Below are 16151 nucleotides of genomic sequence, written 5' to 3' on the forward strand. Positions count from 1 at the left end.
AATCAAAGGGTATTAAAAGTTACTATATTCACATCAAATACAAAATAATATGTGTTAGTAAATAGTTCGAAATAATTTCAATTTTATTCATGAATATAAATAATAAGGAAAATATCTAAATTTATTTTGAAACCAGTTAACAGAACAAAAGTTTAATCCAAACATAAAAGCATATAGTACATACTATATAGCAGTGTCTCTGTATCATGACTAGAATCAACTGTGACAAGACTACCGACTGGAACGACTATCAAAATAACTAATAGGGGGAAACCTGTGCAATTTATTTGACACAATCTCAAAGTCTAGAAGTTCTTAGAGTCGCGAATGACGAGAATTTCTACATGAAGGATACGCCTGTCCACTTCTCTAAAGAGAATAACGAGAACATGTGCGCACGAACGTGTTCTTGTTCTTCGACCACAATTCCTACATCCTTGCACCTCAAACCCATTTACTCGGCGTTCAGAATCGGCAGGAATTTCAATTTGTACTCGCGCGAAGAACATTGGTTACAAACGCACAAGTCTGCATTTACCATTTTATATTTTTTACTCGGGGTTTTGCCTAATAGGCGGAAATGGTTTTCGACCCGCATAAACCAAACAACTTGAAAACAAATTTCAATGATATATCGGATATATGAAAATATTTACTTAATGAAATGTTTTCTATCATTTTATTTTTTTGATTTTGATTTGTTTTCATATCATTAATAATCAAATTATAGCGTTTTATTTTTCGTATGTTTTACCGATTGTGTACAGTTATTAGACTTATCTTTTATTACATCACAACGAAGGAACGATGTAAATAAAGCGAGTCATGGTATGCTGTATAGTGACTGGGCTATATTGTGTAGTGACTAGATTATATTATGTAGTGACTGGGTTACGTTTTGTAGTGACTGGGTTATGTTGTATAGTGACTGGGTTATGTTGTGTAGTGACTAGGTTATGTTGTGTAGTGACTAGGTTATGTTGTGTAGTGACTAGGTTATGTTGTGTAATGGTGACTGGGTTATGTTGTGTAGTGACTGAGTTATGTTGTGTAGTGATTGAGTTATATTGTGTAGTGACTGGGTTATGTTGTATAGTGACTGGGTTATGTTGTGTAGTGACTGGGTTATGTTGTATAGTGACTGGGTTATGTTGTGTAGTGACTGTGTTATGTTGTGTAGTGATTGGGTTATGTTGTGTAGTGACTGGGTTATGTTGTGTAGTGATTGGGTTATGTTGTGTAGTGATTGGGTTATGTTGTGTAGTGACTGGGTTATGTTGTGTAATGGTGACTGAGTTATTTTGTGCAGTGACTGGGTTATGTTGTGTAGTGACTGGGTTATGTTGTGTAGTGACTGGGTTATGTTGTGTAGTGACTGGGTTATGTTGTGTAGTGACTGGGTTATGTTGTGTAATGGTGACTGAGTTATGTTGTGTAATGACTGGGTTATGTTGTATAGTGATTGAGTTATGTTGTGTAGTGACTGAGTTATGTTGTGCAGTGACTGGGTTATATTGTGTAGTGACTGGGTTACGTTTTGTAGTGACTGGGTTATATTGTATAGTGACTGGGTTATGTTGTGTAATGACTGGGTTATGTTGTGTAGTGACTGGGTTATATTGTGTAGTGACTGTGCTATGTTGTGTAGTGACTGGGTTATATTGTGTAGGGATTAAGTTATATTGTGTAGTGACTGAGTTATGTTGTGTAGTGACTGGGTTATGTTGTGTAGTGATTGGGTTATGTTGTGTAGTGACTGGGTTATGTTGTGTAGTGACTGGGTTATGTTGTGTAATGACTGGGTTATGTTGTGTAGTGACTGGGTTATGTTGTGTAGTGACTGGGTTATGTTGTGTAGTGACTGGGTTATGCTATGTAGTGACTGGGTTATGTTGTATAGTGACTGGATTATGTTGTGTAGTGACTGGGTTATGTTGTGTAATGACTTGGTTATTTTGTGTAGTGACTGGGTTATGTTGTGTAGTGACTGAGTTATGTTGCATATTGACTGAGTTATGTTGTATAATGACTGGGTTATATTGTGTAGTCACTGGGTTATATTGTATAATTACTGGGTTATGTTGTGTAGTGACTGGGTTATGTTGTGTAGTGACTGTGTTATGTTGTGTAGTGACTGGGTTATGTTGTGTAGTGACTGGGTTATGTTGTGTAGTGATTGGGTTATGTTGTGTAGTGACTGGGTTATGTTGTGTAATGACTGGGTTATGTTGTGTAGTGACTGGGTTATGTTGTGTAGAGACTGGGTTATGTTGTATAGTGACTGGGTTATGTAGTGTAGTGACTGGGTTATGTTGTATAGTGACTGGGTTATGTTGTGTAGTGACTGGGTTATGTTGTGTAGTGACTGAGTTATGTTGTGTAGTGACTGGGTTATGTTGTGTAGTGACTGGGTTATGTTGTGTAGTGACTGAGTTATGTTGTGTAGTGACTGGGTTATGTTATGTAGTGACTGGGTTATAATATATAATGATTGGTTTATATTGTGTAGTGACTGGGTTATGTTGTATATTGACTGGGTTATGTTGTATAGTGACTGGGTTGTGTTGTATAGTGACTGGGTTATGTTGTGTAGTGATTGGGTTATGTTGTGTAGTGACTGGGTCTGTGACTATATATATATATATATATATATATATATATATATATATATATTAAAAAAATATGAAAAGAAAACACAGAAATCCTCCGTAAAGCTTTAGCGCTTTCATTACATCTTCAGAAGCTGTACAAAAATGTATACATAGCAGTATCATAGTAACAGTGATTATGATGTCAAAGTAAGCGGAACGTTAAATGTCTATATTGTGACGTCATGGATAATGTACAACAATGATCTGGAAAAAGTACGGGAAAATCATAGGCAATTATAAAAGACTATTAAGTTTTGGATTTAGAATACCAATGAAATGTTTTTCTTTGTCCCGTCTCTGAATAGCACTGGCACATCTGAGTTTATAAAATGGGAAAATGTTAAATCGTTTTTTACCACACGTTTCCAGGTGTGCACTTAACTGGATTTGTCTGTATTCAGGTGTACTGATGTGCTGCTTATGTACACGTACACGGGCACGGAGAGTGTTGCCAGTTTCACCAATGTAATATTCCTTACATCCAGGACATGTGATGGCCTATATGACATCCTTTGTATCGCATGACATGTTAGCATTAACTTTAAATTCTCCTCCGTTAAAATTATAACTGGTTCCTTCTGTAATGTAGTCAAATGTACCGCATAGAGGGTCCGTACACTTTGACACTGTATACGCACGGTCATCTAATTGGGAGGAACAAAGTATTCTCTTAAGATTTTTGGGCTGGCGTTTACTGCTAATAAAACGACAGTTCTTGTATATGCCTTTTGTTTGTTCATCTTCTCTAAGTAGCCTGTTTAATTCATAAACAATTGAATTGATGTTTTGATTTCTCGGATTATAAGTATGTACAAATGGTATTATTTCTCCGTCATTAGCACATCGTGTGTTTGAAAGTAGCTGCATCCGATCGCACTCCTTAGCCTTCCTTATTCCATCGTCTACAAGTTGTTCTGGGTATTTTTGGCTTAATAAATACAATTTTAATTCCTCCAAGCGGATATCCCTCGTATCGATATTGCTGACAATGGTACAAATCCTTCTTTCGATATTATATGGTATAGCTGTTTTAGTATGGTGGGGATGGCACGATCCGAAATGCAGGTATTGGATTGTATCTGTGGGCTTATAATAGATATCCGTATTTAAGCTGGTATTTTCTTTTGATATAAGAACGTCAAGAAATGGCATTTGCGTATCATCTGTTTCCATCGTGAATTTGATATCCGAGTTCATTTGGTTTAGTAGATCGTAAAACTCCGATAACTTATCGACATCATCATCCTACAAGATAAAACAATCATCTAAATATCTCTTCCATTTAGACTGTATATTATTTGCAAATTCTGCCCCCCACAACGTACATAGTTGATCATGTAACTTATGTTCTAGATAACCTATGGTTAATGTTGCATAGGTAGGTGCGACTTTTGTCCCCATTGCAGTTCCCTTAGTTTGGAGGTAATGATGGTCGGAAGAAGCAAACGAGTTGTTGTCTAGAACTAATTTTAGTGCTTCTAAAATAAAATCCTGTTGGAATCTGTCATTAAGTACATCGGGATATTTTTCCATCCAGAATTTTACCGCTTCCAATCCTAATTCTGTAGGAATATTAGTATATAAACTAATAACATCCAGAGTGACAAGTTTAGTGTTGGAGGTGACCTGAGTAGGTAAATGATTTATAAAATCCAGATCGTCTCTTACAAAGCTGGGTACTTTTTGGCAATATGATTTTAAAAGTATATCCAATAAATGACTCAGTCTCTGCGTTGAACAGTTTGGTCCTCCTATTTTAATTTGCTATGGCATCCTTAATAATTTTAGACTTGTGAACTTTAGGTAAACCATAGAATTGACTCTCTCGGAATTCAAAGTTTGTCAGGTAGTCCTGTTCTTTATCTGTTAAACCTTGCGATAGTGGTCCATATACTAGATTTTTAATTTTTGTAATGGTTTTCTTCTCATGACAATTGTGTAGTCTATCATAAAAACAGTATCAACATCTAGAGTTAAGACAATTTTATTTTTCAAAATTCACTTCCGGTCGGTAGTAAGCCACTACTTTTTCTTTCTTTACTCTGCTTCTTTTTCTTGAGAACTCTTTCAAATAGAGACGTGGAACTTTCAGGGAATATAGAAAATAGAGAGTCGCTGTGGTTTATGGGAAAACACATCTGAATATTACTTCCGGCCGTCACCGGAATTTACGAGAAATGGGTGAAAACTTCATTAACACACCTCTCATGTCTTGAAAAGGCACATTCTCTGATATATTTGAATGATTCTTGTAAGAACAGAAAGCTCTGTACCGGAAGTGTTCAAACGGAAGACCTACTCATTACTAGTAATGAGTGTCTAGTTATTATTATTATTATTCTTTTTTTTTTCACTGAAGATTTCTCAGAGATGGCTGGATAGATTTTCGTGAAATTTTCAGGGATGATAGAGAATACAAATACCTCCAGACGAAATTAAAGTTGTAACTGTTGAATCGAAACCTATACCACTTTATCAGGTGTCTTTTGGAGTATTGAAAACCGTTGACTCCACCGGAAGTCGAAACGTCGACTTCCGGTAATTAAGGAAAAACTTGTCAAATTCTCCTTTTCAATGCCTTAAATCTCGTTTACTAAACAAGTGTTTGACTTGTATTTAACATATATTGTAGACACTATAAATGTCTAGAGTAACTTCAAATATTTTTCGAAAATTCACATCCGGTCGTGAGATAGGGGGTGGACAAATTCAAACTTTGTTTTTTCAGTTTCTCAATAATGAATATATATAGACGCTTGAAACTTGTAGGGTTGATCAACTAGCATTAGGCCATTGTACACATCTTTTCAATTTGTTCGTCCGCCACTTCCGCTCTATACCGGAAGTATTTGAAAAAATGACGATTTTCCGATTTCTTCGAGTGATTTCTCAGAGATGGCTGGGTATATTTTCTTGAAATTTTCAGGAATAATGTCTTATGAAATAAATTTGCTGTGGTTATTTTTGTTTTTCCAAAATTCACTTCCGGTAGGACAATATGGCTGATTTTCTGTTTCTCAAACGAGATTTTGTCCAGCATTATTCTTGGAAAGGGTAAAAGATAGGTTCATCAAATATTCAGGGATGATCAATCTTTGTTTGTAAGCATGCAATAGGGTGTTGAACATGTGACCGTCACTTCCTGTCGTCACCGGAAGTGATTGAAATAATCGTAAATTTCAAATTTTTTCTTTTAAATTGAAACCTATACTAGTTTATTAAGTCTCTTTCAAAGTGTCAAAAGAATATTGACCCCGTCGGTAGTCAAAACGACTACTTCCGGTTTCTTGAGAAAATACTTTTTTACTTTTCATCTCGTTGTCCCCATAAATCTCGCTTATATTTGAAGTGTTTGATATGATTTTCACATGTCTTAAGAATAGTATCAACTTCTAGAGTTTTGACAATTTTCTTTTTCAAAATTGACTTCCGGTCGGTAGTAACCTACTAATTTTTCTTTCTTTAGTCTACTTCTTTTTGTTGAGAACTCTTTCAGATAGAGACGTGAAATTTTCAGGGAATATAAACAGTAAAGAGTCGCTGTCATTTACAGGAAAACACATCTGAATAGTACTTCCGGTCGTCACCGGAAGTTACAAGAAATGAGTAAAAAATTCGATAATACACTTCTCATTTATTGTTAAAGTACATTCTCCGATATATTTGAATGATTTTCGTAGGAACAGAAAGCTCTTTACCGGAAGTGATCAAACGGAAGACCTACTCATTACTAGTAATGAGTGTCTAGTTATTATTATTATTATTATTAGAAATGAGGATTAAACTGACAACATCACAAAAGTTCGGCTGACTGTTATATTTAGAATTAACTCGAACGGAATTTCGCAATGTCAAGTTTTCTATTCGTTAAGATGTGTTGCAGGAGGGCACTTGGCTTAATGAATATCACATACAACAGTGAATCAAAATACACGTGTAATCGACCGAAATCTTCTCAGCCCGTGCTGTACTCCAGGACCCATATTTACTAAAGTTCGTAGACGTAGACGTAAACGTAGGATTTACGTCTGACTTAAGATTAGAGTTACGTACTCGTGAAATGGTATTTACAAAACCGTTCGTAGCCGCAACGTAACTTACGATGTACGATTGCACGTACGCGTGCGCAGTGGCTATTTTCACTTCGAAGCGTAAAAAGTGTGAATTTGCTCATTTACTTTGAATTCCCTGCGCTACCGCCGCATTATAACGAAAAAGAACACAGAACTTTGTGAGAAAGCAACGAATTTCAAAGTATACGTATGCCTGCCAACGGCATGTCGATCAACTGTACCGTTATTCAGTGTTGTTTACAAATCCAAATGGAAGGTTCATCAAATTTAACGCATTTGACTTGTGCATGGATCTGCGATGCTGTAGGTGTTCAAAAAGAAGTCGGCATGGACTGACAAGTAAGTTAAGTTGTTTGTGTAGTAATAACCTTAAATGTTTTACCACTGACTACTCGTCACTAGACCCCTAAATAATGTTAAATTGACTTCAAGGGGATTCAGTACATGACACACATGGTAAAATCACAGTCCCTTATTCATTTTGTTCTCAACCTATGTAGCTGCTATAATGCCTGGATCTTAATTTCTAAATAGTGAGCACATATACATATGTGTTAGTTATTTACAATTTGATATGTGCCCACTATTAACACATTAAGACACAAGCTCATTTGTGTACATGGTAACTTCAAACTTTTGACAATACCACAATTGAAATTCAAAATTATTTATCCCATTTTTTTAAATTTTATGACTGGGACAACATCAAAGCAGTATCATAGCTACCTGTACACAAGTACGCACATGCATTCACATAATTTCGCAAAAAGAAAAACAAGAATATTGGTGAAAAATGAATCTGAAATATACATTATATATACAGGCACTAATTCTAAAATGTGTGATTTGTACGTGCCCCTCTATTGCATGAATGCATGGTTATAAAATATGAAAATTATTATTGCTTTAACAATATATACTCTGGGCGAACAGGTAGATAGGGTGAATGGACTCGGTACCAGATGAGAACAGTTACAGTCTCTTTTAGCATCATTTCAATTATTGCTTGTGCACATCCATGTGCAAAACTTTCAGAAAATATTGTGAAACAAAATCGCATTCAAATACAGTTGTACAACTGTGTGAAGTCAGTGTTAATTTATTTAATGTAGAATAACATTGACTATATATTAATTGGAGATATTAGGTGTGATATACATGTAACATGCACTAGATATATATCCAAGTTAGCTGACCTCTGTTATTTTTCAAAAGGTCATAAAGGTGGTCAAGAAATAAATTGCCAACAGACAGCAGCATTCCTTGATTTAGATGCATTTCTCTTCATGTCCTCTCCTGAAAGATTTTCCATGATGCCTCAGGGTTAGGATTGGGATGCAAGATGTACAGTACATATATATGATGTAAGTATATCCACTGTTTGTACACATTTAATCATTTCTGTACTTACAAAGTTTTAAAAAATCTAAAACAAATTATGGTACATGATGTAATGATTTTTGTAATGCATTGATGATTAAATCCTTTATAGGCAAAGATTTAAGAACATAAATTTTTGAGTTTTTATGATCAAAGTTTGTCCATTTTGCAAGTTTCGTACCTGTCTGTCTAAGCATATCTTCACCTTTTTGGCAAATAGAAATTTAACCAATCTAAGGACATACACTATGTTTCTTTGAAATTATTTTTTATCTCCTCGATATTAAAAATTCTTGCATGATTTCCAAAATAATAGCTGTAATTTTGTCACCAAAATTTTTAATCAACACTCAATAAAAATTGCTCTATATTATATATTTCTGATCAGTAATAACACATGTATTCAGTTATTTGAAACACCTTTTAATCTCAAAGCAAGCAAATGAATATATGTAATTTTGGTGATTAAATAATTATTATCTTGCAAGCCAATAATTCTTCTTTATATATTTCTTTACACTAAAAGCGGTTATCAAATGTACTTTTATTAGGTCACCTGAGTTTACTCAGTAACCTATTGCAATTAGTTTTCATTCGTCGTGCGTTAACCATTGAACATTTTTAACTTCTTAATAACTACCAGTCCAATTCTTTTCAAATTTGGTATGAAGCATCATTGGGACAAGGGGGACCAATTTTCAAAAATCTTCTTATCAAGAAACACACATATATAAGAAAAACTAAATGCATAGTGATGTAGAGCAGGCAGACCTCTACCAAAATTGTAAATTTCATGATCCCCGAGGTAGGGGTTTTGACCCCAGGGCGGGGTAAATCTTGTTATATAGTATTTATGTGTATAAAACACTTAAATTACATCTTCTTTAATGCTATTGATACTAAATTGAAACTAAATGGATAGAGCAGGTAGTCTTTTACCAAAATTGTAAATTTGATTTCCCCCAGAGTAAGGGTTTTGACCCCAGGGTGGGGCCAAACTTAGTATATAGTATTTATGTGTAAGTTTGCTGATACTGTATAAAATATAAATGCAGAAAAGGATGTACAAAAAATGATGAATTTCACAACCCAGGGTTATGACTTTAAGATGAGTCCAAATTAGTCATATCTTTTGATGTTTTCATGTGAATACACCTATTTAAAGCCTTTCATCAGTGTATGCACTTTGAGGGATGTGAAATTTTAAGAACACATCTTGTTTTATACTGTTGCTGAACATTAGAATATAATTAGCTTAGATATTTAGAACAGGAAATTTTTTCTAGATTTCATAGTCCATGGAAGTAATGATACTTTTCCACTAGTATTCAGGTGATCTATAAGGCGTGTCGGCCTCTTGTTAGGTTTCTGTTGTTTGTTGTTTTTTTTTTTATTTTACTAAAGAAATATTTTTATTAGTCAGTCCTTTGCCATTGGGAGATTTTGAGAGATAAAAATGGTTGCCATCACTTTCACAGCAAATATGCCCCTTTAAATTTATAATGTTGTACTACCATGTATTATATGTCAGCCTGAGTAGCTTAGTGCAAAGGTACCAGGTTCAATACTCAATTTTGCTAAAGATTTTTCTCACCTTCTTTGCTACAGTAAAATCCCATTCATATACCGTACTGCAGTACATATCAGCTGATTTTACATTTTTACTTGCCACAACCAGGAACTATCAAAATATGTTAACTCTAGACTAATTAAACCTGATAATTTTGTAGAAAGAAAATAGAATGCACGTGAATTGTACCTGAAATATCACAAAAAATTATCTTTTATTTATAAACGTGAATGACCTTAACTGAAACTTACCATTCTTGGTTAAAAAGTATTTTTTTCTGGTTTGGAAAGAAGCCAATTTCATTATAAGGGGAATGGTTAATGAAAAAATACTAAAGTTGACCTTGGAGTCATTTGAAATCTTTTTCTTAATATGGGCTCTTGGGTTATAAATCATTAAAATTAGAAATTGTAGGTGATACTTAATGATATCTTCCCAGATATGGTGTACGGTAGATAAATATAATGTAAATAAAATCAGTATTATCACAATTTTACAGTTTATTTAACTAACAATTATGTTGCATGTATTTTTCAAGCCTTATGAAATTTGATTGCAGTGTAATGACAGTTGTTTATTTAAATCAATGTAATACTATTATTTTTCTAGGTCTATGGGTACATTGCTGTAATGGCCTGAAAAATCTTTTGCGAAACCGAGAAATGCTCATCTTCCATTGCCTTGATTGTGTAAAAGGACAAGCAGAGGAATGATTCAAAAATATATGGCAGGATTGAGAATATAACCCATGACCCGTAGTGTGGTACTCTACCCACTGATCAATCCATGCTGATGGTCCATCTGCTACATTGATGTCATCTTATATATTTATTTATTCATTTATATCATATGGACATTTAAAAATTGACAGTAAAATAAAAAAAAGTTTGATATTCAGCAAAATAGAATTTTTTTTACAATACATGTTTAAGAAATTAAGTACATGTACATGCATTGTTATGCATACAATTATGTACATGTAATTATATTTGTTAATAGATAACTTTTTAGATGAATTTTCATGTTGTTATTGATATTGACATGTACATGTATTACTTCCATTTCTAGAATGATTTTAACATCTTGATATTAAAAAGATGACATAATAAATAAATCTTAAATATTTGTCAACAAAGTTGTCTGGTGGGTTAAAATTTGTAAAGAGGAGCATTAGTACATATGTCGGTTTAATGTGAGAAGCCTTCAGAATGAACTTTTATCAGTGAGATTTTTTGTAAATTGGAGGGGGGGATGGGCTTCAACAAAATAATATGTATGTTGAAGGCATCATCCTTGGAGTTTGGTAATATACACTGCAAAGACTTTTACCTAGCTGATCACATATAAAGGTCAATTACATACAAATCATGAATGGTAGAAAGATTCATATATATGCATTATCAATGAAGGTTTGACTCCTGTAGGATTATAGTTAAAGGAAATGGCACTCTGAAAGATTGAAAGTCTACACATGACTACACTAGTAGGCATCACAATTGTTCTCTGAAACAAATTACACAAAATTGTATTCTTGGAATGAAATGCATATCTTTTTTTTTTAAAGAAATATTTATTTAGAGGCTCATTTCCCTGTTGTGTAAGTTACAATGTAACAAATAGCTATTTGGACTACCAATATTTGCTTATAACCACAGAGAAAAGATCACATATCTATAAGTAGAAATAGTTTTTCTATAGCTGTCAATCACCATGCATTCTTGTACACACAGTGACTCTCTTCTTTTCAAATCTAAAACATTGCATGTTTGATTGCATATATATATACATTAATTCTACCATGTTTGGAAAATTAAAAAAAAAGTATTTCCCTGAAAGATGCTAGACCTACCCTATATAATAAGATAAATGGCAAATATTCTTTTTAAATAACCTGCATGACTAAAATAAAAAGCTTCCCAATTATTTCTAAAGGCAAGGTTAGATCCACCCAGTCTGATTAAAATCAAATTTCGCACTTTGCTCGATATACGGACAGCGACTGTCCGTATATCGAGCGAAGTGAGAGGTTTGATTTTAAATCAGACTGAGATCCGCAACAAGGTAAATTAGATCGGGCTCAAAATTTAGAGAATTGTCGCACAATTGCAGATGATCTCAAAGAAAACGATAATCTGAATAAATACAATTAATTTGTGTATTACTAACCAGCTTGTGTGCATCTAGAGGGTTTGTAAGGTCTTTACGCAAGAAATTATCGATAAAAATGACAAGTCGCCATTTGCTTTGTTTATTCTTAAAGTTACGATCAGCTTACGTGTACTAGTATAGCACACGTAGAGTTACGCTTATTTCTGACGTAAATCTACGTCTACGACTGTTAGTGAATACCGTCCTACACGTAAACGTACGCTACGTCTAGATTTACGCTACGTTTACGTCTACGAACTTTAGTAAATATGGGCCCAGACGTCTGTGTGCCAGTAACGATTATCACCATGGTGTTGTTTTTCTGGGGCAACTTTAAATGCGTCTATTTTATAGCGGATCTACAGTTATTATAATGAGTTAACTTTTTCCTGCTTTGATGAGAACTAGCTAAATGAAAATAAGCAAAGTCAGTGACGTGATCAAACTCATCAATTCCATAAAAAGGAAAAATTAACATTCTGGCAAACACCAACTTCTGGAAACACACAAGCGAATTCAATTTGATACAAAACAAATGTAATGTTCCATGTTTAGAGACATATGACGATGTAATATTTCACTTCCTCAATTTCGGAAACCATCATTTTCTACTGAATCGCAAAACAAGCTCATTCACATTTCGTCAATAATTCAATTCGAATTGTACGTCATAGTGAAGATACGAGTCTGTGTTGTTAGCCAGTTACGATTTAGGAACTGTTTCCACGTGTATTTTGATAATTAAAGTATTACTCTACATCGTCATAATGGCTGACTTCCTTTAAAAACATGGATGACAAAATCGATATCAGCAATATTTGACTTTTCCTTTTCCATTTAAATACCTAGCCGAGTAGCTCAGTATGTTAGAATACCGACTGCTGAACTGTAAGTCGCAGGTTCGAGTCCAGCAGGGGTTTTAAATTTTTTTCAGATTACCTTCTACTAAAACTGTATTTTTTGACAAAATAAAGTAAATTTGAAAATTTTCAAATTCAAAATATTTTTGTACATATCCTACACTTTTCATCTACATCAAATTTCTCTGGTGTAGCATACCTCCTTAAATGCACTAGACTTCCAAATCATTGAATTGACATTTTTGGTTGAAAATGATTCGTCACTAAACAAATTAAATATGTTTATATTCCATGGCTATCATTGACTGATTTTTGTTACGTCCTGTCAACATTTCTTCACTCATATTCAGACGTCACCACCTGTAGGTAAAGTACCATAAATTTAGACCTTTGCTTAGGGCCTCCGTTTTCAATGTCATATCCGAAAGACCCATGATTTTAGCGAGGGGGAAATCACTACATACATGTATTATAACGCTGTAGGTATGACGTGACCATGATCACTACACACATGTATTATAACGCTGTAGGTATGATGAGACCATGATAACTACACACATGTATTATAACGCTATAGGTATGACATGACCATGTTCACTACATACATCTATTATAACGCTGTAGGTATGACGTGGTCATGATCACTACACACATGTATTATAACGCTGTAGGTATGATGTGACCATGATAACTACACACATGTATTATACCACTGTAGGTATGACGTGGTCATGATCACTACACACATGTATTATAACGCTATAGGTATGACGTGGTCATGATCACTACATACATCTATTATAACGCTGTAGGTATGACGTGATCATGATCACTACATACATGTATTATAACGCTATAGGTATGACGCGACCATGATCACTACACACATGTATTATAACGCTGTAGGTATGACGCGACCATGATCACTACATACATGTATTATAACGCTGTAGGTATGACGCGACCATGATCACTACATACATGTATTATAACGCTGTAGGTATGACGTTACCATGATCACTACACACATGTATTATAACGCTGTAGATCAAACTTCTACCAGAGTTCGTTTGCTCACAAACCAAACTCTTCCACTTAGGCATTATGGGATAGCGATTTCTTAGGCCGCGTATACTGTGACGTCACTGTAGAATGACGAAAAAACATACCGTCAAACGTAAACAACTTTCAAAACAAGAACGTAAACATCAAGTTCATTATTTTACACAATAATTTGAACAGAGTCTCCCTACTTTTTAATGATCTTTTGATCATTTTATGTTTAAAATAAAATCCATACTTTTATATTAATGCTCTTAATATCAATATCTTCAAACTTTTAACTGCGAACTACTTCTTTAGTGTTATTTGCCTGCGTGATAATCGCGGACTCACAATATACAAATCTGTATATTGTGCTGCGTCACATAGGAGAGGTCTATTCGTAGGTAACGTAATGAGGCCTCGACGGGGAGTTTGCGCTGTAGATATGACGTGATCATGATCACTACACACATGTATTATAACGCTGTAGGTATGACGTGATCACGATCACTACACACATGTATTATAACGCTGTAGGTATGACGCGACCATGACACGAGCTGGGATCGAACTCACGGCCTCCCGGTTACAAAACGAACGCTCTGCCACTCCGATTATTTAAATAAATATTATATATATCAAGATTACATCAGAATGTCATTTCACTAGAAGTTTACTTTGAGATTAGGTAAGTGTGGGTTCTATACCTTATTCTGAGTAGCATGCAGAATTTGTTTAGCAGTATATTTATTACTGGTTTGAATGTCGTCCGGCGTGTTTCATATTAATCATTGAGCCGTTATTTACATACAGATTTTGATTACAGATTTCTATACTCCAAGTTTCATTAATCAGAGTATCCTTCCATGTAGAATATTCAAGATAACGCTTTCTTTTTAATTCAATGTCCTCCTTCCCAACGTGTCCCGTGTTCTCCCTTAAGTATCTCATTTATTTTATTTGTATTAATTTAATAGCAACATCCATACCTACATTGTACCTATCATGTAAGTAAAGAAATCTTATCAATTGAAAATACACAATGCTTGTACATTGTTTTGGAAATTTGCATTAAATTGACGGTATGATAAATGTTTGACTGTATTTTTAGACGTCGACACGAACGGAATTGCAATCTGAAGTTTTGTAATTGTTAAGATGTGTTACAAGAGGAAACTTGACTTAGATGAAAACCCACGGATATCTTCACTTACAGCAGTGTCTCAAAACAAGCGGGCATTCACCCAATTCTCCTCAACACGCGCTATATTCCTGTCGTCTGCGTACTAGTACAGTTTATCGTCATGGTGTTGTTTTTCTGGGGCAATTTCAAGGACGCCTAATTGATCTCGTCTTTCTACACCAAGTTGAAGGCTTGGGGTAATTTATGGAGTGGAGCGGAGTGGAGTTGTGGAGTTATGGAGAGGAGTCTCTGTGCTTCATAACTTTATTATCCCCCAACTGTCACTAGTAATGTAACTCAACACCCGCATCCGGTACAAATAGGTGCGTTGGAATTTGGTTCAATCTGTTTGTTCTACTTTAGTTGCACACACATCTGTCAAAGCCCCTTCATCCCCTTAGGTGTGAGGAAACTTTTCCTGTCACAAGCACCCAGAATGAGGTTAAATTTATGACCTGCAATGTCAGATAATCTCTTCATCATTTTAACACTGTGTAAATGCATGGCCTTGGCAATGACATTTCCTAAATTCATTTGTTTTTATTAAAATAGCTGAGGATTTTTTTGGATCAATTATAGATTGATATAACCTATCAATATTATTGATCAATTGACAGGAGTAAATCTTGTTTTTTTTAATAAAGTTAATAGTTATCTGGGACACCTATTCAAAGATGTGATAAGGGCCCAGTCCAATTAAACTGTGTCCACAACAGTGTGAAGTAGATCAAAGAGTAGCTGTGTTACATTCCAGGGCTGATTATATAATACACGCACTCAGTAATTAAATTTCAAACAAAAGGTTACTGGTTAAGAGTTGCAAAATCATGATCAGTTTCTGCATTCAGTAATGCATGTTTTTTTTAATTTTATTTGTAAGCATTTCTATATCAAAGTCCTGTGTTGTGGTTTGTAAATGTATATTTTATACACGATAAACATGAATATTGTATTGATTGACTCCACTCCACGACTCCACAACTCCATGACTCCACTCCACTCCATAAATTACCCCAAGCCCAAGTTGAAGTATTGTAAGAATCGTTTTTTCTACTATGACGAGGGATAGCTAAATGAAATCAAATCACTGAAAGCACTGAGAATAGCTAGGCTTGGTTTGTGATGATGATGTATGAATATACAAATTATGATAGTACTATTAACATATTAAAACAAAATAGTCAATAATTTGCTGCAGTTGCTAGGTAAAGGAAAGAATAAAGTATTAGAAGTTTGGTACAC

The 16151-nt window shown here is 34.4% G+C and overlaps 2 long non-coding RNA genes across 2 annotated transcripts in view; both read left to right on the forward strand.

The window, feature by feature from the left end:
• The window catches only part of LOC130050896 (uncharacterized), an 80819-nt gene that overhangs the window by 49113 nt on the left and 15555 nt on the right, over nucleotides 1-16151 (forward strand). The window lies entirely within an intron of this gene.
• LOC125682250 (uncharacterized) lies at nucleotides 6407-10809 on the forward strand. Its single transcript, XR_007372496.2, has 3 exons — nucleotides 6407-7063; nucleotides 7940-8088; nucleotides 10284-10809. It is a non-coding gene; the product is annotated as an uncharacterized LOC125682250 (long non-coding RNA).

Source organism: Ostrea edulis, chromosome 10, assembly GCF_947568905.1.
Source record: "Ostrea edulis chromosome 10, xbOstEdul1.1, whole genome shotgun sequence".
Classification (NCBI taxonomy): Eukaryota; Metazoa; Mollusca; class Bivalvia; order Ostreida; family Ostreidae; genus Ostrea; species Ostrea edulis.